General features: G+C 44.1%; 1 pseudogene; it reads right to left on the bottom strand.

The window, feature by feature from the left end:
* Positions 1 to 15,866: 15,866 nt before the first annotated feature.
* On the bottom strand, positions 15,867 to 25,284 carry LOC144278378 (transmembrane protein 45B-like; annotated as a pseudogene).

Here is a 25,284-nt window from a genome sequence, read left to right as displayed (position 1 = left end):
GGAACCAATGGCACCACTCCAGAGGGTGCTAGAACTGGTCCCCTAGAGACACTGCTAAGGGGAAAAACTTCCAGCAGCGGTGCATGGGGCAAGCACGCTCACTAATGTGTTGCTCATGTCTATTCCATATCTCAAACAGCAGTTATGGAAAAGATAAGTCTTCTAAAGCAAGCTGGCCAAGCCATTCTGGCTGCCAGCTCTCCACCCACCCCTCTAACTGGCAATGACAGATACAATCAGGGATTTTTATAGTACAATGATCTAGCTCTTACCTCTGCCCCAGGAGAGCTTAGTTCTAATGTTTGGTTTAAATGCATGCCAGCAGGTTATATTGCATACAAGAGCTATTGTAGGAAGGCTATGGCGTGGAAGTGAAGGGAGCTGGAGCCTCCACTCTCTGAATTCATTCTGGGATACAAAGACTGACAAGCCATTAAACCTCCTGTCTTAGTGTCAAACCTTTGACTTAGCACCTTTTAAATGTCTTCAGAATGCCACAAACAACGCAAAGTAAAAGTGCCTTTAAATCTATATAGCAGTCACCCTCTGTTTTAAGAATGTGACAGGCATTTTCTGCATGCCTCTCCCTTCCAAAATGTGTTTAAATGAATGGCCTACAGGGCTCTCAGCTTTCCTTGAGTTTTGTATGTTGCTGCTCTCACCCTTACCTCTCTGAATTGTGACCTCCATGCATGAACTCTACCTCTCCTGCATCATGCTAAAATAGCTTGTGGAGTCATTGCCATTCCCACATCTGGTTCCAAGATAGGATTTTAAGAGTTAATCTTTCTTGGACTCAGAGCACACCAGCTTCAATAGGTTTCAGTGGGGGGTCAGGGTGAGGGAGAAGAGATGATGCAAAGGTTAAAATACAGGGGCTAATATGACACCCCCTTAAAGAGAGGCTAGTCACTCAGAAGTGCCATGTTGTGAATAAATTATTCAGTCTATAGGAAAGAGCAGCTGCTGTCCTAAAACTCCTCCTCTTGGCTTGTCACAACTCATTTAAATGGTGAGTTTCACTTAAATAACATTGTAGCTCCTCATCCAAACCTTGTTTGACAGCTGGACCTTCACTATAATGGTCTGAAACACCCCCAAATGATGGGTGTTGACATCTGGATCTAGAGTTAGGGCTTAGGCTTCACCTCCAACAGGTCATAAAATATTATGCATCAGACTTGAATCCAGGTCTTATGTCTGTCTCATACTCAAAATGAATTGCTTATGATTTAGTTTCAGTGCACTGTCAAAGCTAATACTGTATTTAAACTTTTTTTATTAAGATCATTGGTAAGCCATCCACACCTGACCCAAGCATAAATTATCCTAACTGATTTCTGTTTAGGCTATGGCTTAAATTTCCTTATCTCCCAAGTGCAGTTGTGAAAGCTCCATCATCTTGAACTAGACTGCACAAAAGCCAGAACAACAACTTTGCACTCTCGACTGTAGGAGCAAGGACTACACCTGGAAGAGAACTTTTGTCCTAACACCGGTCTTGGGTGTTATATGCTCACTCCTAGCCAACACCATGAGACGCAGCAAAGTAGAAGATGGCATCCATCCTGACCTTGCTGTGCTAATCAAATATAGCAGAATCAGAACATATCCAAGAGCCACCTATCACAGCACAATCAAGAATTGGGTATTTAGAAGTAACTTTTTTTTGTAAGACTACATCTAATAGACAATTGAAGGAGCTTTCCCTTGGGAGTATCAAAGTACTTTACCTTGGCATTTATACCATATTCAGCATGGTCTCTGAGCACTCAAAATGTGGTTCTCTGCAATGTATGAAGTTGGAGATTTTTTTTTTTTAACACTAGAGTTGGGTAGGAAAGGGTTTTCCAATCCTGTGACTTTCATATCCATTTTCTTGACCCAAATTAGGATGAAAATTCAAATTTTTGTCAACCGAAAATCCCCCAAATTCACTTCGAGTCAAAAAATTGTTTAACTTTGACCACTTTAATTTTTTGCTATAATTAGCTGAAATTTTAAATTTCAAAGTCATTTTGAACCAAATTTTTCACGATTTAAAGCTCAAGTTGAAAAATTCATCTCAACCCTTTCCTACAACATGGTTTGGTTTTTTCTGGGTGAACAAACAATGTTCTGACTAGCTCTAGTTTTTATGTAGTTGAATGAACTGTTCCCTGTACATGCCAGAGGCCAATCTGCTCACTTTAGTGACTAATAAATGTGCTGCCTTATACTTCCCCTTAACCTAACAAGGGTATGGAAGAGGGGGCTGGAATCTAGCCCTTCTCATGCACCTTCAACAGAATCATTAAAGTTCCACTCAGATAACCAGAGTTGCACAGGGGCCAATCAATCAGGCAGAACAGGAGCTGCAGAATCTTTCTCCCTAGTGATGCTTAAGAAGGGAAGACCTCAGCATGCTTTAATATAACACAAGCATATTAAATACCTACCCAGACTGATTTCTCTTCACCCTTTTGCATGTTACTTGTGGATTTTGGGGTGGGGGAGAAACTAGCCATAGGTGTAGTTACTGCCCTGCCAGACCACTTTGCTTTATTCTGCTCCTAACTCCACTTCTGGTTTCTGCTACGTTGTAAATTCTTTGGAATGGGCGCTGTCTTATTGCATGTGTGAACGGTGCCTAAAATGACTGAGGGCCCTTAGCTACAGAGAATTATTTATAATAGTCTCAGCTCTCAGCCTAAAAATGAACAGCTGCCAGCTAGATCTAACTTACCTGTGAAGTGAGCATAGTTGGTGTGGAAATTCAAGAGATGACAGAGCCCTAGCATGCTTTTTATAGAGTCGCATTGCAGAGCAGAACTGCAGCAAATCCCTGTTTAGTCTTTCAGAAGAAGAAGAACCATCTGAGCTTCTTGTTCATACGCTCCTCTGATCTGTGGAGGAGGGATGCATAGGAACATGTGTCCACTCAATACAGCTGTAAAATGAATATTAAGGCACAATTAGCACAGCTTGTGTACTAGGTGAACAAGGGACATTCCCTCCTACACATTCACACACGTCTTGGAATCTTACCGCATTTGTACAGGAAAATGTAATATTCTGTCCTGATGCATGAGCTGGAAAGGTATGTATGTCACTGCACAATACCTCCCAAACTAGATTAACCTTTCCAGTGGATTTGGGCTGGCATGGTGCTCCCCTGCCACTTGATTGGTTTAACTGGTGGTTTTGCAACTGGGATGCATTTATATATTGCTGGTAGTGTTAAGCGAGTCAGGGCTGTTCTCCACTCTTATTTAAAGGATTTCTGCAATCCTAGAACATCAGCCAATAGGAAGCATTTGATCCATTTGTGTACATCTTCCTCTTTAACTGTTTGCATTAAGCATCTAAAGCACCTGCTTTAAGGTTTTATTCCTCTTTGGACACAGGTGTGTAACAGTGCCTGAAACCAATGGGCATGTAGCAAAGCAAGGCTAGACCCCTCCGGGCTAGATTCACAAACCAACTTCAGTATCATGATGTTAAATGACTGGGATGCACAAAGCCTGAGTTCAGTGCTTAAGGTCCCTGCCCACTGAATGGGAAGACCGCACCTCAGGTGGGGATTCACAAAAGCCAGCACACCAGATTGTACCTCACCTAAGCTAGCCAATGGCAGGTGCCAGCTAAGGGTGTGCACTAAGCCCCACCCCTATCTGAAATTGGGCTGCTGCAAGGCAAGCCCTTCGCTATTCTAGGCTGCAAACCCTCTCTTTTCAGAGTAACAGCCGTGTTAGTCTGTATTCGCAAAAAGAAAAGGAGTACTTGTGGCACCTTAGAGACTAACCAATTTATTTGAGCATGAGCTTTCGTGAGCTACAGCTCACTTCATCGGATGCATACCGTGGAAACTGCAGCAGACTTTATATACACACAGAGATCATAAAACAATACCTCCTCCCACCCCACTGTCCTGCTGGTAATAGCTTATCTAAAGTGATCATCAAGTTGGGCCATTTCCAGCACAAATCCAGGTTTTCTCACCCTCCACCCCCCCACACACAAACTCACTCTCCTGCTGGTAATAGCCCATCCAAAGTGACAACTCTCTACACAATGTGCATGATAATCAAGGTGGGCCATTTCCTGCACAAATCCAGGTTCTCTCACCCCCCTCCAAAAAACACACACACAAAGCCCGTTGCCAACTGTGCCCACATATCTATTCAGGGGACACCATCACAGGGCCCAATAACATCAGCCACACTATCAGAGGCTCGTTCACCTGCACATCCACCAATGTCATATATGCCATCATGTGCCAGCAATGCCCCTCTGCCATTTACATTGGTCAAACTGGACAGTCTCTACGTAAAAGAATAAATGGACACAAATCAGATGTCAAGAATTATAACATTCATAAACCAGTCGGAGAACACTTCAATCTCTCTGGTCACGCAATCACAGGCATGAAGGTCGCTATCTTAAAACAAAAAAACTTCAAATCCAGACTCTAGCGAGAAACTGCTGAATTGGAATTCATTTGCAAATTGGATACTATTAATTTAGGCTTAAATAGAGACTGGGAGTGGCTAAGTCATTATGCAAGGTAGCCTATTTCCCCTTGTTTTTTCCTACCCCCCCCCCCAGACATTCTGGTTAAACTTGGATTTAAACTTGGAGAGTGGTCAGTTTGGATGAGCTATTGCCAGCAGGAGAGTGAGTTTGTGTGTGTATGGGGGTGGGGGGGGGGGTGAGAAAACCTGGATTTGTGCTGGAAATGGCCCAACTTGATGATCACTTTAGATAAGCTATTACCAGCAGGACAGTGGGGTGGGAGGAGGTATTGTTTTATGATCTCTGTGTGTATATAAAGTCTGCTGCAGTTTCCACGGTATGCATCCGATGAAGTGAGCTGTAGCTCACGAAAGCTCATGCTCAAATAAATTGGTTAGTCTTTAACGTGCCACAAATACTCTTTTTCTTTTTGCAAACCCTCTCTTGGCATCAGGCACATATGCAGCTTTAGCAAGAAGCTTGAGGGGGAAGGAGACCTTCCTTGTAACTGGGTGCAGCGGTCAGGGTACTTACCTGGGATGTGGGACATCCTGCTTCAAGCTTTCCCCTTTCCTGCTGGAGAAAAGGGATTTGTCCTGGGATCTGCCACATCCCTGGTGAGTTCCCTGGGGCAGGCAGGGGTCTCCCTCAGTCTCCTGTCAAAGCTGTTCCCCTGTTGAGCAATAATGAAATAACTGAAACTGAGCACAAAACCATGAGTGATGCTTTAGCCTGCTGCTTAGAGCATGTATGCGGGAGGTGGGAGACCCAGGATCCAGCAGAACAGCTTCAGCAGCTCAGACTGCCCCATAGCCCAGGGGCTCTCACTCTTTTCCTTTCTGAGCTCCGCCCCTCTCCCTCCAACGTGCTCTTAAAAATTCCACAGCCCAGTTGTGCCACAACCGTTTTTCTGCATATAAACGCCAGGGCCGGTGTTAGAGGGTAACAAGGAGGGGAATTGCCTGGGGCCCCAAACTAAAGGGGGAACTGCAAAGCTAAGGTGCTCAGGCTTCAGCTTCAGCCCTGGGTGGTGAGACTCGGGGCCCCAGGCTACAGTTCCATGTGGCAGGGCTTTGGCTTTCTGCCCTGGGGCCTAGCGAGTCTAATGCCAGCCAAGCTTGGCAGACCCCACCTGGAGCCTTGGTTGAGGAGCACATTTGTTAGGGCCCGGACCTGAGAGGTGGCAGATCCCAGTTCAAATCCCTGCTGCCCTGCAGGTGGTAGGGGAACTTGAGCCGGGGGGGGGGGGTGTCTCACACACCCCTCATGAGTACCCAAACACCTGGGCTACAAGTTATGAGGTAGCAACTCCTCCTCTGTTTTGGGTCATCTCACCGATAGGGGCCCAATCCAGCAGACGAGGTCTGAATGTGCTTACCAGCACAGTCCCCACAGGGAAGAGTCAGAGGAGCAATCTCTCTTTCCCCATCCGTGCTGAGGGGCTGCAAGGTGCTTGCTCAGAAACAGGGGCACCTGCAGGGCGTGGGAGCAGGTGAGCAAGGTTTGGTGAATCCCAGCAGGGCCTAAGTCCTTTTGTGAATCCAGCCCACTGTCTAGGTGTGGGTGTGGGTGTGTGTGTGTATTGTGGGTCACTGAGTAGCACCATGGCTAGTTAGTATAATCCGTACACACCACATTATTCTCCCACTTTGCCCCCACTGCCCAGCTCATGCCAGAAAACAATGGCGTCATTGAAGACAACAATGAGGAGTTTCAGATTAACAGCCGTGTTAGTCTGTATTCGCAAAAAGAAAAGGAGGACTTGTGGCACCTTAGAGACTAACCAATTTATTTGAGCATAACCTTTTCACGAAAGCTTATGCTCAAATAAATTGGTTAGTCTCTAAGGTGCCACAAGTACTCCTTTTCTTTTAACAATGAGGAGAGTAGCCACATAGTGCCAGCAGACGCACCTGGTGCTGAGCATGATGTTTCCATCATCCGTCTGGTCCCCGTCCGGCCATTCCCATGGTGGGTAGAGCACAAATAAAATCTGTTAAAATAAAGTGGTATGTTATTTTCTGGAGAAAAGAACCTAACCTAGCCTCACGGGTATTTAGGCTCCTAACTTCCACTGGTTTAAACGAATGAGCATCTGGGTTTTGGTCTGCAAAGCAATCACACCTGTGTGTTTGGCATCAGCATCTCACCCATGACCGTTATTTTGTTGGCACAAATTCAGCTTTAGGATTTCACTGTACAGATCAAATGCTGGAAGCAGCTGGATGGGGAGAGAAGCCCTTGTTTGCAACACACAACAACTGTCAAACCTAGTCGTAAATAGTTACAAAGAGGATGTGAAGGGTAAGTGGAGTTAAATGTGGAAATCCTATATTGGGAAGTGTACAAATCTCACTAACCCCAACCCTTGGAAGCTAATAAATAATGTACTGGAGGGTGGGGACACGGGACTGCCTCCCCCCCTTTTGGCCCTAGCTCTCCAAGTTGTGGGAATAGGGAAGCTAATGTCTGGGAGGGGTCTGATCAACCACTGGTTTCACATCACTGATTCTGGCCTGGTCTAAGTGAAGGGAGCTTCCACAGGGCCTGCTCATCTCTCTGGGCCTGGACTTTGCCCAGAGGCCAGCTGGGAGCTTGGCCTTTGCCCTAGGATCCCTCCAGGCGAGTGTGTGGGGGACGAGCAATGCCCTTTACTGTTGGCATTTCTGAGAGGAGAAGCAAGGGCAGGTGCTGTCTTTCCAACCCGCCTCTGAGAGCCAAAAACCAATATTTCATAAGGGTAGCAGTTTTGAGGAGAAAATCCTTGACCTCAACAAAGAAACCAAGACAAATCTTAAAAAAACCCAGGGAAAGCACTTCTCCAAATGGAGACCTGGAGGCAGAGAATACAGGGAGCGTTCTTCCTAAGACGAGCCTGCCTCTTGTTGCCATGGGGATTACCCATTGTGAAGACTGACTGACAAGGGGGGGGATTCATCTAACATTAATTATTTTATATACTTTTATCCGGTCATGTCCTCCATCTCCCCCCAGAGTGCTCAACAGGGTCACAACCAGGATGATGTTACGGGAACAGAATGATTGACCTGCCAGAACCAGGATCCAGCATGAGGAGAGCATGGGTGCTGAAGAGCTGCAGGACAGGGGTGGCGTGGGATGAACACTTCCAGCCAAAGGCTGAGGGCATCACCGCACAGGGCAACGATCAACAGCAAGTGGACATGCTGCTACAGGGCGGAGCGGTTACAGACGTGAAAGTGGAAGAGGAAGTCTGCCAAAATTCAAACCCTGTTGTTCAAGTAATAATGTCACTGAGCTGGTGAATCACCATGGACTGGTTTCCAAGTGTGCATGGGGGTTGGGCTACCATAATGGTGTTGCTGTGTTTTTTCCCCCCCCAGTGCATGCATGTGCAAACTGCTCCTCAGGAAAGGTAAATGAGCATGCCACATGCTCAAGTGTGATGGAACAAATCATAGAGGGGATGGGTGCCCCCCCAGAGACAGTCTACTCGAGTTGTAGGGAAAGGGGTAACCAATCCTACATGCTAAGAAAAGCACCACCACCACATTATTTACTGTACCTGCAGCCATGTGGTTTGACTGTTTCCCCTCTATGTGAAAACCCCGTAGTGATACATTGGGTTACTAACCTTCAACAAACGTAGCCTGGGAGAATAGAAAGCGATCCAGCCCCCGGGGCTACTTGAGATGGAAATAGGTGAGCATGTCCACCTTGCCTGGGAATAGGAAGGAGAGGTACATAGTCGAATGCTGCCAGGTGTTCATGGGAACCCAGATACGCTCCTTCCCAGGGTACAGATGCAAATGGAGGCCAGTGAGGACAAACTGCTCAGCCAGCATGCCTAGGGATAGAGGCAAACTCAGGGTAGAGCAATAGTCTAGCTTTGGCAACTCCATGCCAGGACAGGGTGACAGAGGATTAATATCCATTAGCTCAAATGCATATACCATAGGTAGTGTTTCAAGGCACTTCATGGGTTGGGTTGGAAAGGAGGAAGGAAAGCATCGGTACTTTTCTCAGGCTCCACCCACTTAAGAGGTTTCTTGCTGTGAATGGTGTAGGTCTTTATAATATGGTCATTCCCCATCTGTCTTGCAAGTACTAATATTTAGGACACTTTACATGCCAGCATCCATGACAGAACTCGCCAGCATTGGCAAAGGATGCTAACAAACATGTGTTTTAAATACTCGTATTTATATGGAATGTAGGAACCTAGGTTCCATTGAACTTCATTGGGATTTAGGCTCCCAAATCATGTAGGGGCCCTTTTGAAAAATGTTATCCATAGTCTAAATTTTCAAAAGAGATTAGTGATTTTGAGTGCCTCTGTTTTCAGGTGAGATGAATAGGGCGCAGTTTTCAGAAAACAATGAGCCGTCTGAAAGAACAGGCCCCTTTAAGAGGCATTTTGAATCCATAGTTAGGCACTTAATGGGATGATTTTTGGAAGTGGCTGAAAATTATACTTAGATGCATGTTGAGAATAATTTTCTTAAGATTTACCATGACTCAGTTTCCACACAAGCATTCCTCTATTAATGTTGGTTGCATCCAAAATATCAATATAAGCATATACACCCTTATAGTGTATATCCTAGTAACAATACAGTTATAAGCATTGGCCAAATACTCATAACTGCATCGGGTCTGGGAGACACCTTCCCACCATGGCGTGACTCCAGAGGAGTAAGGCAAAGCTCTGACAAAGAATCCCTAGAAAGAATTGTTTTTATATACACTATAATGAACAAATGATGTCGTTACTAGACTTGAGCTAAAGTCAGCTGAAGCAGTTTTAGGGTTGCACTCTGCTATCTTCAAGGTTTTCCCCTTTTCTCACTTTGCCATATTTTTTCCAGCTACTGGACTAAGCATTTCTAATCAATAATTTACTGTACCGGTTGCCCAATTAACCATGTTTTTTTATTTCCCAAACCTTAAATAAGATAACACTGGTATTCCAAAGGGTCGCTACAAAGTTTAACACACACAATCCTGCTTTCTCGTGAGTCCATTTCTTTTGGTCACATGCTTTGGGCCCATTTCTCCTGGTCATAGCCAAAGTCAATTTAAAACCATATTTCACTCAGGCCAAATACGGACCATGTCCCTGCAGTGCACACAAATCCCATTGAAACTTCTTTTTGCTATCAATGAGATTTGTGCTCCATAAATCACTTTAGGAGCTTTTAAAAATTGCACTGTAATTATGGAACGATGGGCCTCTTCTTGAAAATTCTGGCCATGTGTTAGGTTGGGCACCCAAAAGCGGAGGCACCAAAAATGGCTACTCACTTTGAAAATGAATTATTATTATTATGGGTAAAATTTTCAACAGGACCTAAATAACTTAGCAGCCAAAGTCCCATTTTCAGAAAGGACTTAGGCACTGAGGAGCCGAAACTCAGTGCTCCTTTCATTTAGATGCTTTTGAAAATATTACGCTATATTTTATGCGCCCACACAAAATATCAATAGAATTAAAGTACCCCGACGTATGGCATTTTTTTAAGCAGGCCATGCTTGGGGAGTTTGAAGAGTTAGCAACAAGACATTTTTAAGATATCGGGATCCAGAGCCATACTGGACACCTTGAATCCAATATTTTACAGCACCTTTATAACATTATACCTAACACACAGGTTAAACAGTTTACTTCATACTTTCAGAAACACAATTTTGCATATAGCCTGAGAGGCACTATGAACACAGAGGCCCAACGCATTTTTTGCTATGCCAAGTCATAAGGGAAGGTGTAAATAAGACATTTAATGGAACCTTGACCACAACATTGAAGAATGGAGACACTAATTGTCCCTCTATAATACTAATACATACACAGGTGCCCTCTCCTGGTAAACTATGGGGCGTTATGGGTCAGTTTTGTATATTGCTGTGTCTCGGCATGTTTTTTGGTAGTAAACATTATGTTAGATTAACATGAATTTGCTTACTGGCAGCAGGCAAGAATTTAAGAAACTTACCCACAAAGGAGAAAATAAGTTTGCCAGCAGCGTCAACAAACTCCCGACTCTGGTAACACCTGTTTGTGCAGCAGGTTTTATTCAGTCTCATCAGCGGGTAGTTCAGAGACCACCACAATCCAAGCATAAGGATTAAAGCATCAGGAAGGGCGTGGCCACCAAAAATTCCTCAGCTCTACGCCAGCTCACTGGAAACCTGGACCTAAAAGGCAAAACCAGGCATTTCAATAGCTCCATGTACAGTAGTGCTGAGCAAATCATGGATTGATTTTTTTTTTTTTTGATTGAAGCTGACCCTGGGAATCCAGGGGAAAATAAAAATCCAGGGAAATTTGAACAAAAACCAGTTTTTTTTGCTATTTTTTGTCAAATCAAAAATCTTGAAAACATTTGATTTTGAATCAACTAAACCATTTCAAACAGATTTGAACAGAATTTTGGAGAGTTTTCTGTTTGTTTCCAGTTAATCAAAACGTTTTGAAATTAATCAAAATGAATTTGACAAAAATGCTCTTGATTTTTTTGGTCCAAAAAAAAAAAAAAAAAAAAAAAAAGTCATCAAAAAAAGGTCATCCAGGTCTACTGTTCAGAAGCCTTAATTTCTTGATTTCCAACGTTTGGCTTCTGACAGATAAAACCTTCAGAGCAAAAGAAAGGAAAATGCCTGAATAAGGTTAATTCTGCCCTTTAAAAACAAATCCTTTAGGAATAGGCGGGGCAGCATCACTAGGATTATAGACATTGTGAAAGGACAATGGGAATATGTTCTTGTGAGCTCTGTAATTAATGTTCTCCTTTATGATGTTCCCATGACTCTTACCGGAATCAGCAAAGTGATAAACACTGGATGGAAACATGCCCATTCCCTGTGGTAGCGCAAAGAATAAGGACTCAGGTAGGGTCCCCTCTAAGGAAATCCATCATGTCATTTAGGGTGAGAAAGGAACCATCTTTTTGTTGTGTGTTTGTACAGCGCCTAGCACAATGAGGTCCTGGTCCGTAACTGGGGCTCCTAAACGCTACAGTAATACAAATCATAAATAGCTTTATTCAAGTTGACCCCTCTTTAGGGGGCAGTTCTGGGAGAAGACAATACTCAAATGACAAGTGTCTGATTTTCTAATGTGATTGACATCATTAGCTGTGTTTTCTTCAGTTTATTGCTCTGTTGACATTTTTAACCAGGCGGAAACACGGGCCCAAAGTCAGGGTTTGCTGTAGGCAGCATTGTTTTGGCAAGTCAATTTTTTTCCTTTCAATTATTCTTCTTTCCACCAAAAGGGAAAGGATGGGAGGGGCCTGGGCAGCATAACCAATAAATACATCTGATCAAAACCAGCCAGAGAGACCCTGGGTAGTCCCTGTGCCCATCACGAGAGGCTGGAAGAGGCTGCCTGCCTCAGCTACACTGTTTAGATGGCAAGGCAAGCACCCGGTGTGTGAATGGGGTGTATGTGTGGGGTGGTCAGCCCCCTCACCCCAGTCTCTGAGAACTCCTCTTGAGTACTTATATGGATAAACAGCATATCCAAAGTTACAGCAGTTAGTACTAGGAAGAAGAGCATGGGAGTAGAGCTAAAACTTCATGTTTCTATGTACCCCCCTCTTACAGAATCTCTTGACCTCAAACCCCACACACTTTGGCTGAGGGCTATGTGCATATGAGTGAATTTTGAAATCAGGTGACTCTGCATAGGCATCACTGGCCTAATTAAATGGACTTCCCCAGGGATGTCTCACCACCCAGGCTCTTCACTCCAGATCCATCCTAAGGGCAAACAGTCCTGTCAAACAAACCTGGTTCTTCAGAAAGTCTCCAGCACATCCTTCGTAGCTATTAGTGCCAACTCCCTGGCCCTTCCCGTTCCCTTACAGGGCTTTCAGAACCAGCCCAGGACTTAGAGTCCCTTTTATATGGGAAGAGATTTACCAGTGCTGCCTTTGCCACTCTGGACACTTTTTCTCCAATGCAGAGACCTAGGCTGTCATAAATATAAAGGGAAGGGTGAACACCTTTAAATCCCTCCTGGCCAGAGGAAAAACACTTTCACCTCTAAAGGGTTAAGAAGCTAGGATAACCTCGCTGGCACCTGACCACAATGACCAATGAGGAGACAAGATACTTTCAAAGCTGGAGGTGGGGAGAAACAAAGGTTCTCCCTGTCTGTGTGATCCTTTTGCCGGGAACAGAAAAGGAATGGAGTCTTAGAACTTAGTAAGTAATCTAGCTAGATATGCGTTAGATTCTGTTTTGTTTAAATGACTGATAAAATAAGCTGTGCTGAAGGGAATGTATATTCCTGTTTTTGTGTCTTTTTGTAACTTAAGGTTTTGCCTAGAGGGATTCTCTATGTTTTGAATCTGATTACCCTGTAAGGTATTTACCATCCTGATTTTACAGAGGTGATTCTTTTCCTTTTCTTCAATTAAAATTCTTCTTTTAAGAACCTGATTGCTTTTTCATTGTTCTTAAGATCCAAGGGTTTGGGTCTATGTTCACCGATGCAAATTGGTGAGGATTTTTATCAAGCCTTCCCCAGGAAAGGGGGTGTAGGGTTTGGGAGGATTTTTTGGGGAAAGACGTTTCCAAGCGGGCTCTTTCCCTGTTATATATTTGTTAGATGCTTGGTGGTGGCAGCAATAAAGTCCAAGGGCAAAAGGTAAAACAGTTTGTACTTTGGGGAAGTTTTAACCTAAGCCAGTAAAAATAAGCTTAGGGGGTTTTCCATGCAGGTCCCCACATCTGTACCCTAGAGTTCAGAGTGGGGAAGGAACCTTGACAGTAGGGAAAATAACTGAAATAATTTAAGTTATTTTCAGTTATTTCACTGGTGTCTGTGAAAAGCCAGCATGTGCGCTGTGAAGTTAGGCCATTCTGGATACCACAGCATCAGTTCAGTCCCTGTTTATGCATGTTTCATCTTTTCATCCTAGTTTCCATGTTCAGTCCAGAAAACAATAAATCTTGGTGTCCTTTAAGCAACATTTTTGGTATCTTTCTGAGGTTTTCATTGTCTTGATATCTTAGAAATATATCAGTGTTTGCTTTTGAAGTTTCTTTTGAGTTAGCCTTTGATTTTAATGCTCTGTGTGCTCTTTTGACTTCAGGATTTGGGACATCAGCTTCTCCGTTAACACAGTTTTCAACATGTTGTGGATAAAGATAAACATTAGGCTCCCCTTCCTCTTTCTAGTAGGTGGAAATTAAAATTTCTGATCCAGTCTTCCAGCTCATTGGATTCTAGCTTCAAAAAGTTGCCACCTTCCTTGGGCCTTTGAATATCTATTTCATTTCCTACTTCTGCTGTCTAAGCCATGGATTCCGCTTTAAGCTTTCTTTGCATTTGGGTTTGTATTAAATCTAATTTGTTATGGGGTTACAGAGACAGAAGATTTTTATCTCTGCAATACAGTTTGTCTTGATTCTGCCTCAAATTCTGAAGCATACTAATTATGTTGCGTATGTCTTCTCAGCCTGGTGCTTCTCCTGGTGCAATACTGGGGATCAGCTCAGAACCAGACAGAGGTTGCTTTATGAATTGTGTTTTTATGAAAGATACTTAATGGTGCCGCCTAATTTGCAGGTGTTTGCTTTTCCTGATGGTTCATCCACCTCTTTGGGTTTGCCAGAGGATGTTCTTTTTGTTTAAAAGTATTTGGGGCAGCTCATGTTTTGAGTGAATGCAGAGGCATGGTAGTATGTGTCTGCCCTAGTGCCTTCAGATATTATCCATAATTAGAACTGTAAAATATACATGATTAGATCTTAATTCAAAACACTGCTATACATAAGGCTTCAGATCTTGCCTACCTTACTCAGACAAACTGTGCCACTGAAGAGATTGAAATTTGGCCCAAATATTTTGAATAAATGGCCAAGTATTCAAACAGCAGTTGCTCGTGCTAGAGTTAAATTGTAGTTTTTGGCCATCCATTCTTTTATTTTAATGATCCTTTATGATGCAACTCACAAATTTACAGAGAAACCCTCTGTAAGCAGCACTTGCACGACAGTTACACCAACAAATTCCCATCTCTACATACCTACTAGTGAACAAATAGAATAAACTCACCTGAGGAACATTTCTCAGGCCTGATCTACAGCAATTATAGCCACTCAAGGGAGCTGGTTACAACACAATTCTTAATTTGTTGGGTAGCCAAAAGTTTATACATGTTCCCTAGCCTTGGACAGGCCCAAGTGTAGCCCTGTTAAGGAACACAACTAAGATCCCGTCTGCTTAGCATTGAAACTACATTATAATTGGGTCAGCGGATAACTGGGTTCTTGACTCGACTTTAGCTGTAGCATTGACAGCTTGGACACAAACAGTTACAGCTCTCAAGCCTGAATCCCATGCCTGCAAGCTGAACTTTGAAATGCCACCTTATAAAGCATATTGTATCATCTCCTGAATAAATGAATATTTAATACACCAGTCTTGTACTCTGTATAGGTAAACTCTACTGAATTAAGCTCCCTGTGGTCTGAATCACACACATGCCCCTCCATGAGTACAATTGGTCTTGGAAAGAAGATGAGCGTATCTGTGCTTTTAGAGTGAAATTCACCCTTGTGCAGAGGGCCTGCACAAGGCCTATGCACCGGGCCTGCACAAGGCCTATGCACCGTGTAAACTCTCAAAATGGGACTTAAGTGGGGCATAGGCCTTCTACTATTATTTATATTAAAGTAACGCCTACAGGCCCTAACTGAGATTGGGGCTCCATTGTGCTAGGTGCTGTACATACATCTAGGGACAGAATCCCTGCCCCAAAGAGCTGTCAATCAAGGCAAGATAGATAAATGGTGGGAGAAACGAAGTATCCACATTTACAGCTGGGGAATAGAGAGGCATAGAGAGACTTGCCCAAAGGCATGCAGGAAGGCAAGGTCAGGAACTGAACCCACATCTTTTGAGTTCCAAACTAGTATTTTATCTACAAGGCCCCTTTCTGCCTATTCATTGCTTAGGGGTATCTGGACATCCATAGAGTATGTGTGAAAAATATTTGCAAATCCTGAGCATTTTAATGAATTTTAGCATGAATAATCATATGTCTGAAAAACTCATACCAAAAAGTGGATTATTTGCTATTCACTTATTTGTCTTCTGATTAAAAGTTTCAGTCTTCAATTCAGAGAGCAGAAGCAAAAGCCAATAACTTAGATACCCGCCCCAGACACATACAATAGCAAACAGTTACTTTCAGAAACCAAGTATGTCCCCAGAAATCAGGAAGGATCCATTTGTAAATGATTTGGGAAAGGAGAGGGCATTCAAACATGCTTACAATTTGCAGGAACACCTGTACGTTGTCTTTTTACTTGAAAAATATCTTGCACTTAAAATTCCTCAAGATCTTTAGGAAAAAAAAAGTTGCTTGGATTTGTTGTCCTTACTCTTCATCTGATCCATCTAAAAGGACAGTGTAGGAGCAGGTGTCTAACTTAAATTTCTCGATTCCATTCTCTGTGCTTCTAGAGTTTCTCGTGCATCTCTTAAGGCAGCTGTAACAAACAAATGTTGACCAGGTGCAATTAAACAAATGCTGATGCACACCAGAAAGCATGAAATTCACTTCCCTTCCCTTCCGGTGTATAGGGCTGGCACAACGAACGGTGAGTCCTACTTTAAACTTCTTTCAAAGGGTAAAGTGGGTTTAAAATGGCGTATACGTTTTGCACTGACCCTCTTGCAGGGGGTTGAATTTCACCCACCATGGATAAATTCACCAAGGATTTACCTAGGGGCTCAAAACTCCCTTCTGCATTTTAAAGTAGTTTTTGGACTCTCACCACATTTGTCTAGGTAAACGTAATGTAATATGAAACGTGGGGCTCTTTGCTAGTATTTCCCCCATATGTCCCAAAATGACCATAGTCCAAAAGCTGTGACTTTTCGGTTAACTGCTTCAGTTCACAATTCCTCGCCAGAGATTTTTTTTTTTTTTCAGTGCAGCTAGGGCCAACCCTCCCAATATTCCATATAATCACACATATAAGACTGAACCTGGGATGCATTGAAGTATTGGCCAAGGTGAAGAGGGTTAAGCAATTCAATGGTATTCTCTGCTCTAATTATAAAGTATGTTTTCCTCATTGCCTTGTGTGATTGGCCTCAGAATTTCTATAAAAGCAGCAAACACTCAAAGCAAAACATAAGCCCCTCAGCGTATCATGGAACTGAAACCGCTCAGTACCGATTGTGTGTCAGTAACACAAGCCCTGGCTAGTTACTGTATAATACACAAAATATTCTGCCACCCTTGCCCAGCACCACCACCTACCAGTAAATGATGGTGTAGTTATAGACAGTGAAGAGAAAAGCCACTGCATCGTGCCAGAAGCAGCACACGGTGATAAACATGATGTTATCACGGTCAGTCTGGTCCCAGCCTGCCCCCCCCGCGCCCCCCCATGGTGGGTACAGCACAAACCCAATCTGGTTAGAACAAAATGATATATTATCTTTCATATACAGAACCCTTGTCAGCCCACCCAATGCCTATCATCCTTCCACCTCTTCCTCCTCCCATTACAATTAAAGGTGATGGATACTGCAGAAAGGCATTTTCACAAATATGCCATCAAGCTTTTAAATTAATTTCCTTCAACCATGCCCTTCCCTTTCCATAAATGTCCTGTGACCAAGATTTTCCTGGCATGCACGAACAAAGCCACATGCACGAGTGTTTCAGCAAAACAGAATTTAAAATTTGCATGGGCAAGTGTTCGTGTCGGGTGCGTTTGTGTCAGAGATTGAACCACCTCCACATCAGTGGCTACTTTTGAACACTTAAGTGTCAGCTCTGCATCAGGATGTGGCATCACTGATGGTCCCATTCCAAGTGCCCAAGGCACAACCACTACACAAATGGCTTTTCAGTTCCCTTGGGGGGGGCGGGGGAGGGAAAATAATTTACAGTGTTTCATTGCCCTCCACCTCAGTTAAAAAGGAAGGGAGGGGAATAAAAACACGAGCTGAGGAAAGGGATTTAGAAGAAAAAGGAATTAAATTGATACATTAAACCTATTTTTTGAGAAAGCTGCTGTTACTCCATTGTCATTTCTGCCCTGGCTTCACCAGTTACTGCTTCCAGTTAATAACAACAGAAAAAACTATACAGATGTCCCAAATGTTTTCTGACTGACTATCTCAAAGCACTTGCGGTTTTACAGATCGGGGTCTTCCCAGGACCTGAAGTACATTTATAATCAGTCGTAGCTATTTATCTAGATAGCTATGTGACTCGTACAGTGCTTGACTCCTTAAAATAAGAAGCGTCAGAACAAAGCGCTGGAACAAAAGTATTGGAAGTACACCATTCTGGCTCCCCAAAAGAGAGTGTTACCGCAGTGTTCCAGCAACAACCTGAGCGCTGGGCCCATGTCACTATAGCATCTGAGTGCCTGGTGAAAATTATATGCTATGAGACATTCATGATATTCCCCAGGACAATAACATGGTGATCAGACAATGCAATCACAGAATTAATCTTTTTATGATAGCTAATTACCACACAAATGCTTATTTGACTGCCCATTCATTCAATACCGCAACATACAGATAAGCATGAGCATTCTCAGCTGGAACAGCACTTATTCAGTAATACAAATACCACATGTGATTATTGCTTTCTGCTAAACCTGAAGGTAAATATATGAGAAATCTGCTATGGTCTAGAGAAGGAAGAATTACTACAGTCATGCAATTTAAGTAAACCTGATAATGCTCCCTGAAATTTATACCCTGAATGGAGGGAAGGGATAGCAATCTCCGAGAGCTTGATATAGACAGCTTGATATAGACATAAGCCAAAAGTACTTGGTCAGGACAAATGACCTGCCAGAACCAGGATCCCTGGGTGAGGACCATGCTAACACTGAAGAGCTCCAGGATGGGGTGATCTCCTATGAACACTTCCAGCAGACAGCAGATGGCAGTGCTAAATATACTGATGAGCAGTAGAAAGTGGATGTGTTGATCCAGCCCAGAGAGGTGCAGGACATGAAAGTAGAAGACACAACCTGCCAAAATTCAAACTATGTAATTCTGCTTCATTGTTCCTCTTCTAGCCAATCAGCCACCACAGGCCCCTGGAACTTGGGCTGCAATTAACGAAGTATACTTGTCATAATTCTGTGATCTGTGGATTTGGAACTCTTCATGGACAGGACTACTTTACATGTCTGTAGAGCATCTTCGAATTAGATAGGTCTGATTAATGTAGTTACACCAGAGGGGTGCTCTTCTGAGATTTTCTCCTTGATTTCTGGGGGTGGGAGGGGAAGAAAGAGAACTACCTCTCTCCCCACAGTATCAATGAAAGAGCCCATATAGTTGGACCTGTTCTGCACTATGTAACAGCTAATCTATTTCAGCCCAGAGGCGGATTTGTTTCACTGGTGGGTGAAGTGATTCTTGTAACTATAATGGGTCAAATTCTGAAGTCCTTATATCAACAAAACTCCATTTTCCTTGACCCCCAATAAGAACTCAGTAAAAACTGAGGAAGGACTTCAGGATTTGGCACGAAGTGTGGGAAGTTGTGTGACTTTTGGAGTGGGTGAGATAATTTTCTAAACAATGAATTATTTAATTACCCTGAATAAAATTTACCAACTTGAATGGAGTCATTCCAGGGAGGATCACTGTGTCTGTTCCAGTTCTAGGAAAGGCGATTCCAACCTGTAATTACTATTTTAAAACTAGACAGATTATTGTGGTTTTGGGTGGCAGAAGATCCATGGTGTTTCATCCCGTTAGTGCATGCATGGATGCAATTTTTACTCAATTTTCATCGGGGAGGAGGAAATTGTTCCCCCTACTCTTCCCCCAACCTTCAGCCCACACCTGGGAGGAGGAAGGGAGGCAGAATGGAATCTGAGGCTGCTTTATCCATCCCTCATCGCTGGCTGGCTCTTTAGCAGATCAGCTAGGCAGAGGGGGGGCCACTGAAGTTGAAACTTGCTGCTCCTAGGACCACTCTATTCCCTCCTACTGGGCAGGCAGGAGGCTGCTTTCTGGTGCTGGATCAGCTGTTCACCTCCCAGCCCTAGCTCTGAGCAGAGAGCAGGGGCATCCCAGCCAGCTTGGGGGGGGGGGGGGGAAAATGAGCTAGCTGCAGCAACCCCCTCCTCCTTCATGAAGTAGAGTGTGGTATGGGAGAGGTGAGTCCATCCCTGAAAAATCATGAGATTTTTTTTAAATCACTATTTTTAAGACAAAGTAATAAACTTGGGATTCTTTTTACTTGTCTTCTGAGCCTTTAGGGTTCACTCCCTTCATGTTTTCAAAAACTTTTTTCTGAAAGCACAAGAGGTAAAAACTTAACTAATTAGTTAATTAGTAGCAGTAGTTAAATGAAAGCTGGGAGTCTCTTGCAATAGCACGATGCCAACGCCTGGAGCTTTAAGAAGAAAAGAGTAGACACTTGATAAAATCACAAGAGAGTTGGCCAGGCTGGAGTTGCTGGGCGTGGGACAAAGAGGCTCAGGGAGATTTGGGGAGGAGATGTGTCTGAGGTGGGGGGGAGGGGGAAAAGAGAGCTTGGCATTGGGGAGGATGAGGTGTGGGGCAAGAGGGACTGGAAATCTGGAAGGCAGAGTGAGGGAGGGGATGTTTGGGGAGAGCACTATTCAGAGCCAGAGGAGGAGTCACTAGGGACTTTGTTATTGTGATATATTTCAAGTGGGAGGTGCTCAGATACTGCCCTGAGGGCTGATTATACAACATGCCAAGAGAGATCATCACATGCCAATGGCTTCTGTGGAGCTTTGGGGGACTGTGATTCCAGAGCTTAAAGAGATCTGAAAAAAGTGTGTGTGTGTGGGGGGGGGGGGGGGGGGGGGTCTGTCATAACCTGGGAGCAGCTACTTTGGTAAGACAGCACTTAAAAGGTGAAAGTGAGCCCCTCAGGGAACGTCTACAGTGCAGCTGGGAGCCAGCCTCCCAACCCAGGGAGACAGACTCCTATTAGCTCGAGAGCCCGAGCTCCAGCTTGCGCTGGCAACATCCATGCTGTTCTACTCAGTGCCTTAGCTCAAGCCCCCCTAGCACAATCCGTGTACCCAGGCTGGGAGGCTCGCTTCCTGCTGCAGTGTAGACATACCTCAGTGACCCTGGTCATTTTAATTTATTGGGAGGGGGTGTCAGAGACTCCCTGCCACACACACAAAGTACCATGGGTCTCCCAACCCATAACTTTGATGACAAAATATCTCCACTGGGTTAGTGCCATTCCAGATAGATCTGGCAGGGCTGGAGTGTCAGGCTTCGGGGAACACCGCACTTGGCGAGGTTTGCATCCTCCTCCTCCTCACCTCACTCCTAAGATTATAAGCGGGAGCAGAGGTTAACTTAGTTCTACCAACAAATCTCCTTTAGAGGTAACCCGTCCCTCTGCTACTATGGGTATGTCTACACTGGAGATGTAGGTGTAATTTCCAGCTCAGATAGACATACCCATGTTTTTAATAGCAGTGTCGCTGTGCCTTCATGGGCAGTGGGACTGCTTAGCCGTCTGATTATAATCCTGTCCGAGACCCTAGGTATGCACTCAGGGCAGCTAGCCCATCCTGCTGCCTATGAAGCCATGGCTACACTGCTATTTTTAGCATGCTTGCTTGATCAGAGCTAGCATGGACATGTCTACCCAAGCTGAAAATTACACCTTCAACTCCAGTGGAGACACACTCTGAGTACTTTACTAACTGCCACCTTGCAAAGCGATGGACCAGCACAGCATTCCACCTCAAGGAACCTCCAGCCAGCAATCCAACCATCTGGACCAAGAAACTGACCTAAGTGTTTACCCTCCTTGAGAATACATAGAGTGCAGCAGAAATGGCAAAAGGTCTCAGGGAAGCAGTGATCAGAGTACTTTGCATACTTACATTAAGTGGTATGGTTAGCGTAAACAGAGCAAAGGGACGTGATGATATAAAAATAGCATGGACATCAAAAGTTATGTAAACTGAAGCCTGAGCTTGCATATTGTACAGGTTATGTAAGACACAATGCTTACTCTTAGTTAGATGGTTAGTTAATGTGCAAAGTAATAAATATGCTAGAGTATAAGGACATAGTTGGAGACTCTTAGGAGAAATCCACCATGACCTGCCTATGCCTCAGGAAAAAGTAATTGATCAATGCCTCTTTCTGTGTGTCTGCCATTCATTGCTTTTATCATAATTGGGAGAAGAAGAAAAAAAATCAAGCCAGCAGCCTGTGCCTTATTTGAGAGAGCGCACAGATGTTGTGGAGTTGGCCAAGACAGTGCATCCTGCTCTCGGGCAAAGGAGGACGACAGAGAATAACAGCTAGTAGTTGTGGCAGATCTAAGCTGAAATGAAGGTTAAATGCAGAGGGGGAAGCATTACCTACGCATTAGAAGGTTGACACCAAACAAAATCCGGCAAGTGCTAATGATGGCAGATTTGCGGGGGTTAATGTAGTAGACAAAGCATATTATCTGAATCTGTTTCATTGACCCAAACTTCAAGAGTACACATCAGGGTCTTTCTTCTCATGTCTCTGGAACCACTCCCAGGGCTGGGGAAATCCCTTGCCGAATCCAAGAGTCAGGAAGGGCACATACTATGTTACAGGAAGAGAATCTTCACTCTGTTGGAAAAATGTCACAGATGCTGCTTTGACCTAAAAAGTTGCCAAACCTGAAACCCAGCCCTCTTACAGAGCAGCTATTAGTGAAATATGATCTCTTCCGTAAACTGAGTAAACTCACATTTTTAAGGTACGATTCTTCTAGACCCCCTTGCCCGGCTAGTAGGACTCCCTCACTGTACAGAGCTGGAAGAACAATTTGATAACACAGGTCTGCTGACCACAGAACCATACCTAATCCACTAGCCCACAGTGGTTTTGAAGCAAGAATTTTTACACCCCCTACTCTTTGTCTCCCTCCCCTGTAAAATAGAGATAATGGTATTTTCCATAGGCATTAGCTAAAAATATGCAAGATTTTAGCTGCCCATGCTTCTGCTTGCCCTCCCTTGTGCTTGCCCCGATGATGAGTATTTTTAAGAAACACTTCAATTAAATAGGATGTTGCCCCCAGATAATTATGGTATAATTATTACCTTAAGGTAGGAACCTGAGAGGCTTTTGCCTATGCCTCTGACAACACATGGCAATCAGAGTGTGCTAGGAGGCAGATACTACAAGCATGCCTATATGGCATCTGAGAGACAAGGTGGATGAGGTAATATATTTGATTGGACCAACTTCTACTGGTGGGCGAGACAAGCTTTCAAGCTTACACAGAGCTTCAGCTGAGTGATATCTGCAAACTTACCATTACCACAAACCCCCTCCATCCCCCCACAAAGAATTAGTCAGACACTCAGTGAACTGGATTTGAAGATCCCCTTCTATTGACTTGTTTCCCCATCACTGTGACAGGTATTTGATAGCAAACAGCTTAGCCTTATATCGGTGTTACTAACCTTCAATAAACAGCGCCATGAAGCGATCCAGCCCCTGGGGTACCCAGAACTGGAAATAGGTGAGCACATCCACTATGCCGGAGATCCCGAAGAACAACTACATGGTTGTGTGTTGCCAGGTGGTTAGCATCACCCATTTGTGGGCCTCCTTATCGTAGAGATGTAGGTAAGGGCCACCAGGTGCAAACATCTCACCGAGCATTCCTTAACAACAGAGGCAAACAATGAGTTGGGCCTTCTTCCAAGTGAGGGCATGTTGGAAGGGAGAACGTATTCAAGGTTAGAGCAACTTTAACAATGCATTGAGAAATCTATTTAGTATCATCAGTCAGTGTTTGCAGGGCTGCCCAGGGGAGGGGGAGGAGCAAAGGGAGCACTTTTTGCCCCTGGACCCCCATTTGAGAGGGCCCCAAACTGCAATGCCATGCATCAGATCATAATGCCTGCAGCAAGGAGCAGGCCCTAGTCCCACAGGGCAGGAGCTGCCACTGTGAGGTGAGTGCAGGGCAGACTCGCTTTCCAATCCTACTCCCACTCCTCCTCAGTGGTCATTTTTTGGAAGGGTAGGAGGCTTCAGTTCCAGATTTTGCCCTGGCCCTCCTTCTTCCCTCCAAAACCCCTCTGTTGTTTTGTTTGAGCTGATGCTTCTGAATGTGAAAGACAAATAGCAGTGGCAAAAGCCAGGCATAGTGCAGCCAGATGCTGTGTGAGCTTCCCTCCCACCCCAGCTCTGCCTACATCCTGCTATCTCAAACTGCAGCAAAATCCTACAATTCCAGTCTTGGGTTTCTACACATAGGGTCGAGAATGCATCTTAGTTATAATTTGCTACTCCAGCCGTGGGCCTTTTCAAAAGGCCCAGAAAGGATGGTCATGTATCTATGGAATTGGATTGGGGGAAAAAAAGAGAATTTGTACAGAGAGTCTAGCACACTATGGCTCTGGTCCATGACTGGGGCTTCTAGGCACTGCCATAACACAAATGAATAATAGATACGAATTCAACTCCTGGCACTGCCACAGACTTCCTATGTGACCTTGGGCAAGTCACTGAACCTCTCCGAGCCTCAACTGCCCTGTCTGTATAATGGGAAACTACTTCAAATTGATGCTGTGAGGGTAAATCCATCCAAATAAATCCAGATATTATTGTGATGGGTGAGATATACATCTGCTAGATAAAACCTGGCACAAGTGGCAGTCTGTCTATTATATGCTCAACAGCTCACTATAGACTGGAATGAGACCAAACTTGTTTGAACACGACTCAGGATTCTAGAGATGACAGATTTCACACTAAACCATCTCTAAGCCACCCAGTCTCCTACCTGTACTCCCCACTCACTCTGTTTTGTTTTGGATCATGCCCCTGTTCATTGGGTATTAAAGAGTATTGATTTCTGGCTACTTCACAGTTGACTCACTCCTCTGCCTCTTCTTGAGCCCACATAATCCTGCCATTTTCCTGCCCCACACAAGGGATAAGGAAACAAGTTAAATTAAGAACACTCCTGCCTGGGTTGGCGAGGATGTGCTATGGTGTTATTGTGGGGATGACAAACTATATCACTGGAATTACAGCCTTAGAAATTAAAGGTTTCAGAGTAGCAGCCGTGTTAGTCTGTATTCGCAAAAAGAAAAAGGAGTACTTGTGGCACCTTAGCGACTAAATTTGTTAGTCTCTAAGGTGCCACAAGTACTCCTTTTCTTTTTTCAGAAATTAAAGTATTTATATTCAGTGGTCACACAAGATCAAGGGCACAGCAGGACCAAAACCTTGCATGATGTAGAAATTTTAGGACACCTGCATTCCCTAAAAATGTTACTTCTCTGGACACAACCTCCCATGCCGGGGAAAAGGGGGAAACCACAGAGAAGAATCTTGCTGAAATCACTCATGCGCCAGCGACAGCCCGGTCTGAGTCCAAGCAAGTGTGTGTGTCTGGATGATTTATATAATAACTAACTCTTGTCAGCAATTATTGTTGGATTTGTGAGCGGCTGCTGGGTGTGGGTTGGTGGACTGTGATAAACAGGAGGTCAGATTAGATGATACTGTGGTTTCTTCTGGCTTTAAACTGTATGACACATGGATTCGTTTGAATTATTCATTGAGAGCGAGGTAATCCCAGAAGCTGCAAACGAGATGATAATTGTCCTTACCCAGCAGAGCCCAGAAAGCTTTGGCCATCCCTCTAGGAGCTCCAGTCTCTGGAAGCACAGGTTTGTGCGGACAGAGGGCTTCATCTTCTGATTGAAGTATTTCAGCGGGCATTTCACAGCCCACCAGAGCCCCAAGAGCAGGAAGAAAGTTCCTGGAAGGGTGTGTCCTTGGAAAGTTCCCAT

Source organism: Eretmochelys imbricata, chromosome 22 (genome assembly GCF_965152235.1).
Source record: "Eretmochelys imbricata isolate rEreImb1 chromosome 22, rEreImb1.hap1, whole genome shotgun sequence".
Lineage (NCBI taxonomy): Eukaryota > Metazoa > Chordata > Testudines > Cheloniidae > Eretmochelys > Eretmochelys imbricata.
Note: the sequence above shows the minus strand (reverse complement) of the source record. Positions and strands in the feature narration are given on the sequence as shown.